Below are 14,455 nucleotides of genomic sequence, written 5' to 3'. Positions count from 1 at the left end.
CTTGCATTGGTAATGGACTAGATGAGTGCAAATAAATTGGAGTTTAATACAGAAAAGACAGAGGTGCTCCTAGTGAAGAGAATGGCAGAGTAAGAAATTAAGGTTTACCTGTTTTGAGGAGCAGCATTGTCCTTCAAGGCACAGATCCAGTGTTCCTGGATCTGGTTCTGAGCCTGAGTGTCCAGGTGTTCGCAGTGGTTAGGTGCACTTCTATACAGCTGAGATTAATTGTGTTGATTCTATGAAATGTTAGATCTTGCTATGATAGGACCAGCTGGCAAGGAGGGTAATGCCATGGACCTGGCTGACCAGCAGTGGTGTCACAGCTCTGCACTGGAATAGTGCTAGACAGGATGCCAGTGAGGTCAGAACAGTCTAGGCATACTGGCAAAGGCAATCTGATGCTCCCATCAGTGTGCCTAAACACCCTGACCTTGCTGCTGCTCTGCCCCACACAGTCCCAGGAGCTCCTTGGCTGTGATTACATGTGTCTTAGTTATTTTTCAGGTGAATTACTCTAGTAGGACATGCTCTATTTGGAACTGCTTTTGAAAAGTGTTTGGAAATTTCAGATAACCCATAATGCTGTGAGCCTGTGGCTACTCAGCTAACCATGGCCAGTTTTGGGGAATATTATGTGACTACAATTGCTTTACTAGCTGCTAGATCATTTCTAGGCACAAGTGAAACCCACATAAATTGGAACCAGATTATAAAGGCTCCCTTTATTGGCAAGATGTATATTAATATACAGGCAGGATGATACTGAAGATCATCCTGCCTGTGTATTAATATACTTCTTGCCAGTGTACTTCTTGCCAATGGTAGGTGATGATTCTTGGAGAGGACTTCCGCCTATTGAGCCGATTTTCTTGCTGCAGGCCACTAGCAGAGGATTTTAGTCATCTGCTGTTTTGCTATTCTATTTTTAGCTGCTTATTCATGATTTTGATAATTGTTTTATTATATTGTTGCTTATTACTGTTAGATGCAGTTAGTTTACTGCATAACTGCAAAAATGGAGTGAATGGTAAAATAATAGGAGCACGCTGGTCAGGCACCAATATAAAAGGTTCAGTTTCATCAATAACATATACTTTTCCACCAGAATATGAGCTTGGAGACTTAGAAGTATAGCTTTCCTAGCTGGGAAATAGTACCTAAAATATAACATCACTGCTTAGCATATCTATCTGAGAATGAACTTTTTGTCACTGGCATCCAGCAATTAAACCACATTAATATGAGTTAATGCAATCTCACAGTCTCGTTAAAATAATTATTCATTAGCAGGTATTTTAGAAGCTTGCATAAGAAGTAGCCCTCCACTTGTATAAGTCCATTTCTTTTTGTCTGTCTAATTATTCCTTGTAGGTTCATCATGTTAATTTCAAGGTTACATTTTAATGGTTTTATAAATGGCACTTCCATTGCATGAAAATAAATGGACTGTACCAAGTTCCTCATCCAGGTGATAATATGTTGTCTCCTAGTTAAAGGGTTCACAAATTACTATCTTCAAAGCACATTCATAATCGTTACTTCAAAACCATGTTTGTAGAAACAGTTGAGTTTGTATGCAATCTATTTAAGTTTGATAAACTGCATATTAATAGCTTTAACAATCTGTCACAGGTAGCCATTTTCATTCAAATTAGCAGTAGACTAATTTTGAGTGATTAATCTAGAAAACTCATTTTTGTCTACCACTTTTAACTTTTCTTCTTTATTTTCCTTCATCTATTTTTAAAATTCACCTGATGATGTCCTTTAAAGCATGCATAAGAGATGTTGCTGTTCTGAACCCCATATTAATTAGAATGGGTTTACCTCTAGATACTGCAACGAGGAAGAAAAACATTTCATCGTTGGTGTTTTCTAATTATAAACTACCCTTTATCAAAAACTGGTATACAAAGAAATTAAAACTTACAGAAATGCATTCAGATTAAGAAGTATAAAACCTTCAACCAGTTAAAAAATATTTACCTAAATCTAATACAATCATTATGAATATGTATACATTTTCTGCCATTTCAGCAAGGAAAAATAGAGATCAAAATAAAACATTTCTTCAGCATCTAAAACGAATTACTGGTTTATGACATCTTTAAAAATCTTTCTAGGGTACAGGTCAACAGTAAAGTCAATAGGGCATACAGAGCCTTAACCTCATGGAAACTGAAAGCTACATCATGACTGAAAATGAAAAACATAATAGTTTTAAGCCAGAAAATAAATATATCCCAATTCCCCAAGGAGCCCTCAAGAAAATAAACTTAAAAATATAAGACAGAAAGGCAGATAAAAAATACATTGTGAGATGTTTCTTTTAGAGGTTATTTATTTATTTACTGCTTTCTTAACAGAAAGCCTTTAAGTGATTTGCAAAAAACATGTAAAGAAATGCAATAAATATGCTCAGAATCACAGATTTGACAGAATAGTGCTGTAGACAATTAATAAAGGAAATATTCGTCTATTCTTGGACACTACCAGAAGAAAAGTGATCAAAAAGAGGGGCCAAACCACTGCGAGATTACTAAAGGAATGCAAGATGAAATTCGGAGCTAGCAGAGGAAACAGTACACAGGAGATACACGAACACAGCAGTGAGCTGTTTAATAATGGACGAAGCAGAATTACCCACAGATTTTATGTGAGAAACTAGAAGACTAGAATGGGAAGGAATTACATAAACTAGGTTGATATATGAATAAAAACTGAACAAACCTAACTTATTTTTTAGAAAGGGATGATACACAAAATAGGCATCTTTCATGCATGAATGACAAATACTGGTTTTTGTTTTTTTTAAAAAAATATCCTTCCAGTAGCACCTTAGAGACCAACTAAGTTCGTTATTGGTATGAGCTTTTGTGTGCATCCACACTTCTTCAGATACACTTGCATGCACACCAAAGCTCATACCAATAACAGACTTAGTTGGTCTCTAAAGCGCTATTGGAAGGATTTTTTTTATTTTGTTTCAAATACGGCAGACCAACACGGCTACCTGCCTGTAACAAATCCTGAAAAAGAGTGTGATATGCATTAAAAAGGCATGAAAAAAAAATAGGCAGCCTTACTTCAGAGCCTGAAGGCCGTTTCACTGAAGATGTATTTTCCCTACATTGATATAATCTCTTTATATTGTTTACCAGAAAAATAGTGAAGCACTGTAAAAAGACTATTGTAAATATAAAACAACTGGGTAGCTGCTATATCCAGCCAAAGCCCAAATGATTTACTGTTGTGTTGCACATGTTTTGCCCTTATTATATACGTTAGCAGATCAAGTGCACAACAGAGACTGCAAACTACATATGGAATGTTGTGGAAAGGTATTCTGGATTGATAGCCAAGATTACGGCAGTAGTAAGTACCTATTGGAAAGTCTCCACAGCTTGATCAAGTTCTGACTAAACTGTTGATTTTTATCATGTATTATTATTATTAGTTATTTACAAAGATATTGGAACCATTGTAGGACTACATATTTAAAAATAATGTATCTCCACAGCTACATGCTGCCTGCACAACCTTAGAACAAAGACCTGTAAGGCAAGTGTAACTTCACAACTTTATTAACGGTGTATACGGTGTAACTTCACAACTTTATTAACAAGTGCTTAAAGCTATGTAGTAATGAGCAACAAATAACATCAGGCTTGGAATAAAGGGCATCTCAATATTTTTATCTGTGGTCTTGGGCAACTATGGGTCAAATGCAATCTCCTGATCTCATAGTCAAATCACCTGAAGATGAGTAAGGAAGTCCGTTTCCCCACCATCAGCAGGGTGGTTCCTTCAGGTCCTAAGAACTTCAGACAAAAGAACCCCTCAAGGAGGACAGCAATGTGAGGTTGTTAACCCAAGCGTGTCTCCACTGCTTACCTTAGTTCCCTGCCCACTCTAAATGTCAATTTGTAGCAGCAAGCTAAAATCAACTAGAAGTCAATTATCCACCTGCACCCCAATCTGAACAGTGTGGACTAGGCAAAAACAAAGACAACAGCAGGTCAATCAAAGGTGCCCTCCCAATCCTAAAGGCAACTCACTAATTCTGTACTGTTCACTGTGTGTGGCAAGAAGGATGGTGCTTCTTGAGAGTGGTGCCTCCTCTATAAAGGGATTGATCCATTGGCTATTGAAGTGGCATGTGTTTTCCTGCCTCTCCCTCCCACTGGAGGGAAGCCCCATGAGACTTCTTCTGCTTCAATTAACAATGAAAATTACCAAGACATGAAATACTATGACAATATATAATTAGCTAACTATTAAGCAGCCATTAATCTCTTAGAAGTCATTGCTACAGATTTAGCTGATTACCAGGTTGGACCAGTACTCTTCGGAGGAAGAGGATGAAATTAACAGATTGGTATATTTCAAGGCACTAGTCCATGGGTAGGCAAACTAAGGCCCAGGGGCCGGATCCGGCCCAATCGGCTTCTAAATCCAGCCCACAGACGGTCCGGGATTATTTGTGGGGCCTGTCTGGTGTTTTTACATGAGTAGAATGTGTCCTTTTATTCAAAATGCATCTCTGGGTTATTTGTAGGGAACTGGAATTCGTTCATCCCCCCCAAAAAATATAGTCCAGCCCCCCAAAAGGTCTGAGGGACAGTGGACCGGCCCCCTGCTGAAAAAGTATATTTCCATCACAGTACAGTGTGGACCATTAGGTTGATTTGTACTCAGAAACATGGGAAAAATTTGGATTTCAGAAAGAAATAATTTCTGGAATGGATGATAACAATCTGCCTGTCTGGTATTGAAATGTAGAGATATAGGCTTGTGTGATGCCATGTGAACTACTGACAGCAGTACACAGGCTCCCTAAATTGTCCTTTTAGGGTGTGTCTCTATTTACTAACAAAGGTATAGTCCCTTAGAGCTACTTGCCAGTGGCAGCAAAGACTGGATCCAAGCCCTTGGTTTTTAATTTCACCTTTAATTAAAATTGTGGTGTTGTCAATTGAATTGAACGAATTAACTGAATTCACACTTTCAATTACATAATTAATTTTTAAATGGTTTATATGCACCCTGTGACAGAATATACAGCAAAATATTTATCTGTAGATTTTGACAGACAGGAAATCCAAAATAATTCTAAGAACAAAATGCACTTTGAACAGGGAGCTTATATCTGTCTAAAAGCTAAATGCATTTTCAGAAAGGATTACATTTTCTTTGGCAATTTATTTTATTGACAAAGCATATTTCATCAGATATTGCATTGCATTTTGTAGACAAATGCATGTTGTCAAACATCCTATTTCCTTTGTTGGATGAAAAAGGTTTGTTTTTCACATTCTTTTCTCGTCTGGTGAATACACTCAATGCTATAAAACAGTAAGTTATGTGGAAGAAATGTTTCATTATAATTTTGTTAGACTGCTATATAGATACAGGGTAGCAGACAGAACGCAGACTTATGATATGTTTGGAGAAAATTAACTTTAAGCACTTTATGGATATAATGTGATTTGAATACAGTGGTTGTGATTTATTTTCCTCTACTTTTATTTTGAAATGCAGGTACACTGGACAGATACTCTCAGCTTTCCCCCAATGAATTTTCAAAGGCTAGGATAAGCCATCAATGGGTAATGTTCTCAAGAATGTGCCTGCAGTGAAATAGGGAATCAAAGGACTGTGGAGGGTAAATTCTAGTATTCACACCCAACAATCCCAGTTCACTACAACATGCAGTGTATAAACACAACCAGCAAAAAAACCTATTGAAACATTTAAGGTTAATTAAATTTCTGAGTGTGTGAACTTCCTAAAAAAAGCACTGAATACAAAAGAGAATCCAAGCCCATAAAAAATGTTGGTATCTGGACCATTTACTATCTTGCACTCTCTGGAAACATTCCCTGCAATTATTTAAGAAAGAAGGTTTAGATTTATTCATATGGATAAAAAAAAAACTTTCACTTTTTTTTATTTACAAAACAGAAAAATAAAGAGAAAAGTAGTTAACAAAAATATTGCTTGATTGCTCTACACTGCTGAAATATCCTTTAGAAACACACAAAGAATAATCTTAAATGTGTATCTCTATGTTATATGCTTCCTTGATAGTTTTATAAGTGATAAAAAATATGTTGCACACAAATACTATGCAACCCATGCAGTTGAGTCTTATCTGAGAAATTGAATAGTGATAATATCTGAGGCCATCATGAATTCAGATGTAAGCTAGCAAGATCATGTCAACAATCATGTGCCGGTCTTGAAGCTCAGTCATTTTGCCAAGCCTCAACACACATAAATGTGATGGAAGAAGTGGTTGTTCTATGGTATACGACTAGCATTTCCTTTTAATTTATAGCTCAACTCCTTGCCTCCTTTTGAGATTTTTCACCTTGTCTCCTTTTGAGATTTTTCACCTTTGCTTAAAAGGCTCTACAAAAAATAGCAATTTGGGGTCAGTCCAATAAACATTTTGAGCAAACCATTGCAAGTGAGGGATAATTTTTCATGTAAAGGCATTTCCTTTCCAAAAAGAAATGAATAATCCAGAAATTTACTTTACATATAAATAATTTACCAGGGTTTATAAAAAAACCCACCTGATTATATAACAAACCAAAACAAGAAATAAGATATGAATACAATCTAAGAGAACAAAACCCCCCATCACATTACAACTTTGAAAGGTACACAGGTATCATCACACTGCACTACCTTAATGCATTTCTAATTTCAGTTAGCGATAGCTGAACTCCCCTTGGCTCACTTCAATTTCCACTTGCTTCTTGCCATCATTCTTTGTGAGAACTTGAAAAAATTGAAGAGATTTCACAAGATTGCAAAAGCAAGTGGAATGAGTGTTCCTTCTCCTTGGATCATCATGAATCACGAATCTGCCCTTCTCTTCTTCCAGTTATGGTGATAGGCAGTACCACTAACATTGAGATAAATGTTTTGTGCATGGTACCTGTAAGCACATGTACAGCATAGTACTACCTGTCACTTACCCATCAAGGGCCAAAATGTTACCTTGAGCAGCAGAAGGGGTAGAGATAAAGGTGGTGGTGGCTCCTTCATGATATAAGCAGAGTGTCCACTTCATTCTAAGAAGTGAATCCAACTAAGAAGTGCAGATTCAGAGCCCCGTGTCCTGAAGGAAGCCCTTTGCAGCCGAAGCAACTCTATATGAGGCAGCCACAGGTTCCACCCCTTGCCCAACCTCAAACTTAACAAAGCCTTTACCCATCTCTTGTGAAAGCACAAACAGATGCTTTGCCCCTTTGTGTTTCGCACCTGGGCTACATGACCATTTCCAGCTGAAGAGCTGTGGAATCTTGGATTCAGGCTCCGCATCCCAAAAAGGTAGTCAGAGCTGGCAGAGGTCAATCTGTAAGGCAGCCAAGGATATATAGCTGTGTACGCCCAGCAGTCACTGCTAAGTAAGTTTGCTGGCATAGGCACATAATGGCCACAGCACATGCAGGGAGGGCCACAAGAATGTACACAGGAGACTGGTATTGGGTTGAATTAGGCCACAACCTTATTGATTACAGGAAATAGTAGATTTGGCTAAGGCATTGGGCATGTATCCAGCATCAGGCAGCCTGCCTGCTACCTGATAGGTTGAGGAGTCACCGCTAATATGGATTGGGTGCTGTGACCCCTTACAGGCTGCCAATGGGCAAGGTGTGTTGCCCCACCCGTCCCTCTGTGGACTCCTGGACAGAGTCACCTCTTTTGGACCCCTCCCTCCAATGGGGTCCAGGATAAGCCCAAGGCCTTATCCTCCAGTTATGATGGTTGCTATGAGGTAGGCGAAAACCTGAAAGCCAACTTGCTTGCAGGAGAAAATTCCCCCCTGGCCCTGAATATGGAGATTAAGTAAACCATAGCAAGGTCCACACCACACACCCGTTCCACTATTGTGTATGTTCCTAACAGACTGGGTGGTTCAATGGATAATCCGGCAATAAAGAGCCAAGGGGGAGGCTTAAATAGGCGTCCAAGCCCCTGCCTCTGATTGGCATACCAGAGAGACCACTGAGGCTGGAGGTGGGTGGCGCCAGGTAACCTTCCCCTCCCCTGCCATGTTTGAAGATGGCGACCTCCATGGACCCACCGTGCCCAAGCCATGTGGCAAACATCATCCACCCTGAGTAAGCAGTTATTTTCCAGATTCTTTTTTATTGGTGAAGTATTTAAATGGAAAAATAGTAAACCAAGTGATATAGGAAATTCTAGAGGAGTAGCCATGTTAGTCTGCAGCAAAAAAACCAAAGTAACACAAAGTCTTAGTCCTTCAAAGTTTATGCATTAGTAAAATTTGTTATTCTTTAAGATGTCAAAAGACTCTGAGTGAAATAACTGTACGTACAGGGTTTAAGCCTCTTTATATTTATCTGTCTTCAGAGTTGATTATGTTACAGCTGTAGGGTGGATAAAGTATCATTAGTTACCAAGCAATCTATGAAATCCAAACAAATGTCTGAAATAAATCAGAAACAGTAATGATTACAGTTCCATTTGTGTCATATAGTTAAATGCACAATAATTCATTGATGAGACTAGAAATGTTTGCTAACCAGCACAGGGTAACGAGAGGCATATGCATTACCAACAGTACTTATGGCCGTGTTTTCTGGCCTCATTATCACTGTAAGATTTCTTAGGAAACAATTAGTAGTTAGCCAATTCAGAGAAACTGTTATTATTATTTTGAAGCAGCTACATACTTTGGATTTAATGACTAAGAGAACATAAACAGATGCATCTGTTACTAAGGAAACAGAGTGGAAAACAGGTAAACCATATTCCATATTCTAAGCTAAGAAAAATTATTTGATTTTAGGTTAACTATTTATTTTATACATAAACTGTCTATTACATCTTTTTTTCAGTAATCCTGTCGTCTACAATATTTATTTATAGCCTAGGGCGCTACAGATAAAATGTGTAAGTGCATTAGCCACAGCACTGAGAATACATTCAAGTTAGAAGAGGACAACCACGTTTCATTATCATATGGAGTTCTCTTCCCCCAAAGTCACACAGGGAAACAAACTTCCACTTCACATTAAGGTGAGGAGTCTGAAGTGGCTGTGAGTGACTGACAAGGAAAACATCTAGGTATCAAAATGTGCATCATTTTGCACTTACATTAAATTAGGGTTGCCATATCTCAGGAATTTCTGAGACATAGCTGGTATTCAGCCTTCGTAAACAGCACCTGGGCAAAAATCGCTGAAATGCCTGGGAATATCCGGACGTATGGTCAGGGCTGTCTTAAGCGTATGCAGTGCCAGGGTGCAAGGATCCGCCTGGTGCCCCCACCAGGTTGCCCAATGCCAGGCTCGCAGGAGAGTGGAGCTGGCTGGCAGCCTCAGCGTCTCGCTGGCTTGGCCACCCCTGAACTTGTGGCACAGAGCCGCCCGCAGCAGAAGAGCCCATTGCAGCGCTCTGACCAGAAGGCGGGCTCCTCTCTGGACTCAACTTTTGGGCCCGAGACTCTCAGCCTGGTGCCCCTGAGAGCCCAGCAGCCAAGTGCCCCACGGCCCTAGTGCCTATGGGTAAGACGGCCCTGCAGATGGCAACCAATGTCAGAAGTCTAGATTTCAGCAAATTTAATTAAAAATAGCTCAAAAACTATTTTTCTTAGTTTTATTTAGCTTCTGAGCTATTGGGCAGAACTTTTCAATCTCTTTTAAACAAAATGTCCAACTTGGTAAAGGGATTATCAGTGCCAGTGTGACAATGCCATTTGATCTGCTGAACTAGGAAACTTCACAGAACGGGAAGCTGAGATGTCTTCTTACAAATATGAATACTGATTATGTCAGCAGATGCAAATGACCAACTCAGCAAAATTTGTGGCCACTGTGCACAGGCTTGCCAGTAATTTTACCTTTGATGACACACACATATACACAGGCCATAAGAAGAGGTTCAAAGTTTTGTCTCACTTAACACAAAAATAGTATGGATATGTTTATTTGTATACTATTATTAGCTATAGTTTACTTGCAATCTAGCAAAAGCCTATGTAAGTAAATAACATACAAATTATAAAGGGTTGAATATAGTCTTATTCCACCAATGAACTCGAGGCCTCCTTCCATTCACTGGATTGGCATCCAGTGGTAGCTTCTCACTGGAAGAAAGAGGGGAAGTAATTTTCCCCATTCTCTCCTTTCCCCTACACTACTTCCCCCAATATTTTCAAGAGGTGTACAGGGGATTACAGGAAGAACCAGTGAAAATTGCCTCTGCAGTCCCGTCCTTCAGTGTCAATAGAACTCTGCAAATCTGGATCTAACACATTATATATTAAAAATAATAATGGGAATTATTTTACTGAGCTACCATCGTTTCAATAATGTTTATAATGCTAGGTATTGCTACATGCACTTTAATCTCTGAGCGATGAGAAATTTCAGGAGTGCCAACTCATCCCTTGGGTTTATTTCCACATATTGTGGAATTGTAGAGTTGGCAGGGACCCCAAGGACCATCTAGTCCAACCCCTAGGCTGAGCATAATAAAGAAAAGCTCGCAGAATTAAGGCTGTGTACATGCCATAAATTTAAAGCACATTTAAAGCAAAATTTGCCCAAAGAATCCTGGGATCTATCATTTGGACACCACAGAGCTACAATTCCCAGCAATCTTAACAAACTACTGTTCCCAGGCTGCTTCTTTTTTTTGGGGGGGGGTGTAAAATGCACTTTCAATATCATGTTCCCTATTATGTTTCAAGAATTTAGCAATTCAAGCCTCTGAGATTCTTCCAAGTCCAGTTCAAGGCAAGACAGTCTCCTTTTCCCCTGGTCTAACTATTATTTTACTTAGCAGTGACACTGTCTTCAACCAGGGGTTGGGAGAGATGCCTGCCTATTTCATCACACCTTCTGAAGCTCCAGCTAGTGGTTTCTGAGACAGTCTCCTTACTTGACAGACTTGGCTGTTTTATGTTGCTTTCACAGGAGAGAGAGGGGGTGACTTCATGAAAAGCTTTCTTATGTAAACCCCACCAGCAGCATTGGCTCCTGCTGCTCCTCAAATCAGTGTTCCTGATTATTATGTCCACCTAGCAATCTCTCACTTCTGCTTGTGCACATGGAACATGCCCTCCATCCTGCATATTCGGCACAATCCTTTAGTTATACACACAATTCATGATTCATGAAAGCCATAGGGGTGCACAACTCTCTCTGCCTCTCAAAATACAAGTGTTTGTTTAACTGCACGAGCACTCACTATGTTCACACATAATACTAAGCAAAACCATGCTTTAGCAAAAATAGACAAATAGGCAGGTTTGTGGAGCAAACATCATGGCTGCAGTGTTCCTCCCCCAGTCCTGCTGCTGCCTTGTTACCTGGGCCTAAGCCATGGTTTGTTGTAGATTTATGTCTGAAGCTGTGCTCATGGTTTGTCTCATTCCAGGCAAACCCAGCGGCGTAGCTAGCCACTCGGGTGCCTGGTGCGGGGTGTGTGTGTGTCCTGCACCCGGGGGAGAGACCCTCTCCGCTGCCTCCCCTTCAGTTGTATGGCAGCTGTGGGAGAGAGGCAGTAGGCAGACACAAGTTCCATGCTGCCGTTTCAAGCAGTGCGGAACCTGCAGGCACCTATGCAAAAGTTTCATGAGCCCATTTTTTTAAAAGAATCATTTTGTCACACACACCCAGTGATGACACTGGGGTGACCCGCACACCCCCTTCCTCCGCCACTGGGCAAACCACAAACTGTAACCAAGGCTTATTTTTGTTTACCTCTTGTGGTTTGTCTGTCAGAAATATCATGGAAGGAGTGTCTCCAGTTACCCCACCCTTTGCCCTTGGACCAGCAACTCAGTGTTCAGAATGTTGCTTGTTTTACTGTAACACATGTTATGATCAGCTCCAGGAAATCTCGTAAGATCTGGGCAAATGGTACACAAATAAAGGAAAACAAGCTTTCATAAATATTCACAAGCATGATCTACAATTTAGGTTCAATTTCCTACCTCATGACATTTATTTATTTTCTTAGTTACTCACTCATCCACTGTATACACATAGGCCACTGAATAACACCTGTTCTCTGGGCAACTCACAAGACATAACAGAATAAAATACAAAACAAACAAGAGGCAAAAAGCACTCAGTCCCAAATGCTTCATTGTTCAGTGCAAATACTATCCTTCTCTATGATAACATCCTACCCTTGTCAATCTAAGTTTCCCCTCAGCAGCACAGCCTTTCCCATCTCAACTTCTAAACCAACAAATAGCTCACAATATCTCCATCCCAAGACTACCCTCTCTTCCACCCACAACTTCCCCACAAAAGACAGTGATACATATATTCCCACCCCAGACCATCCTCTTTCCCACCCACAACTTCTTGCCAAATGAACACTGAGAACTCTCCTCCCCCTATTTCCCTTTCTCTCTCTCTCTCCTGAAAGAAAGAAAGAAAGAAAGAAAGAAAGAAAGAAAGAAAGAAAGAAAGAAAGAAAGCCTTTCTCGGTGCTAGGGAGAAAGGGGAGAGTGGAGCCCCCTGGCAGGTCATGGCAGCATCTCTCCCTTTGGTCCTTTGAGAAGACCCATTTGGGCTCTGAGGTAGATTGGGCTCTTGTAAGGGCCAGCTTCCAAGTACTGGCTCAGCCTCCAAGCCTCTAGCACCATCCAGTGGCTCAGACTGTCATCACAGAGTGAGTTGCCTTCAGTTTTGTTTTATCTAATTGTTGTATCTAATTCCCTCATTTTAAAGAAAGTTCCTCCTCTGAAATAAAATATTACTGTGCTGGGCCTTCTACACAATTTCCAACTCACATATATGACGAACCTAGTAGTGCTGTGGTTGCTCTCAAGCAGTAAGGCAACATTTAAATATCAAACCAATTCCTGAGCAAAGTTCAATACAATCAAAGGTTGCAGTCTTTGTTGGTGGATCCATAACTAACTTCTAAAGCATAATCATTTACTATATTATTATTATTATTTCTTATTTGTCCTGACTGGAATGTACTTTTATCAAGTAGAGATCAAAATTAGTATTCTGAAATAGTAATTAGCACAGATGGAAGATGCACCTACATGATCTTCTACATTTTAAGTGAGTTTTAGCATGTACAGTGAATTTGTAAAATGATCAGCTACAGAGGTTATGCTATCTTTATCTTCTTGAGGTGTTACCAACCCAGTCAAGTTGGTTTAGTGGACACACTAACACAGAATGTTAATGTAAGTAATTAGATAGAATGCCAGAGCATATGTACTACAATATAATTAAATAATGGAGTGTCTTTCAAACATTTTAGCTACTAGTTGTTAATTTTTGCACTGCAAACATTTCATTTTTAAATGGAAATTCACAATGTTATCAATATAGAGACTGGATAAAGTTACTTGACTGTTTTTGTATTATTTAATGGCAGCAGCAATAATAGTAGCAACAGCATCAGTTTCCACAAAGAAGTTCCAGACTGATACAAGGACATTCTTTGAGGGTGAACAAATTCAAGAATGTAAATCCAAGCAGGCACAGCTAAGAAATAAAATTTCCCCCACCAAAACTGTTTGATCAGGTTCAAATGAACTGCCAAGGAAAATGCTAGATAATACTAGAAAATGCTGTTGGTGGTTTTTTTTTGTTTTTTTTTAAAGTAGTTTCTGTAGATGACTTGAAAGATAATTTGTAAAAGCTCATGAAGAAGCAATATAAGGCAGTACCGGGTTAAAGCTACACACAGAGCAGCACACAATCCACTTACCAGAATGGTGGATTTCCAACACCCCCCCAATAGGTCTCTCAGAGATTGTCCAACCAGAACAAAGCAACAAAGAGTCCAGACTTCTTAGCCAATGAACACGTAGCTGCCAAAGAGAAGGGTGGTATATAAGAAACAGAGAACAGTAGGGTATCTACTTATCTGTATATATCTACAGTGGTACCTCAGGTTAAGAATTTAATTCGTTCTGGAGGTCCGTTCGTAACCTGAAACTGTTCTTAACCTGAGGTACCACTTTAGCTAATGGGGCCTCCCGCTGCCACCGCACAATTTCTGTTCTCATCCTGAAGCAACGTTCTTAACAAGAGGTACCACTGTACCTGTAAATCTCAAGAGGAAACTTGTATGATGACATCTAATAGTTTCTCTCCCTATCTGCTGCACATCTACCTTTAAACTGAATATGATGCTACCTTGGTGTGTGTGTGTGTGTGTGTGTGTGTGTGTGTGTATGAAGGTATGTGCACAGCTACATCAAGGGAATATTTTCTGTGTAGCTGGCTGAGTGTGTCATGAAGGTGAAAAATAATGCAGGACCTAACAAGTAGAAAGAGACTACAATATGATTCTAAGGAACAGCCAGTGCTGGGATGGAAACTCTCTAGACCAGAAAAAGTTACATGTCATAAGTCATATGACGTGTCATTACTACATAGTGAGAAAGTGAGAATGCAAAGATTGGATTTCTTTTTCTTTTTCT

The 14,455-nt window shown here is 39.6% G+C and overlaps 1 protein-coding gene across 11 annotated transcripts in view; it reads right to left on the bottom strand.

The window, feature by feature from the left end:
• TENM2 (teneurin transmembrane protein 2) overlaps positions 1–13,823 on the bottom strand; it is a 704,879-nt gene extending 691,056 nt beyond the window's left edge. For all 11 annotated transcript variants that reach the window (XM_081899086.1, XM_081899100.1, XM_081899097.1 and 8 more), the window contains exon 1: positions 13,738–13,823. The gene's annotated coding sequence lies outside the window, so the exon portion shown is untranslated. The remainder of the gene's footprint in view (positions 1–13,737) is intronic.
• Between the last annotated feature and the right edge of the window lie 632 nt (positions 13,824–14,455).

Source organism: Podarcis melisellensis (genome assembly GCF_964234715.1).
Source record: "Podarcis melisellensis genome assembly, chromosome: 2".
In the NCBI taxonomy this organism is placed as follows: Eukaryota; Metazoa; Chordata; class Lepidosauria; order Squamata; family Lacertidae; genus Podarcis; species Podarcis melisellensis.
This window is presented reverse-complemented; position numbering and strand designations above follow the sequence as displayed.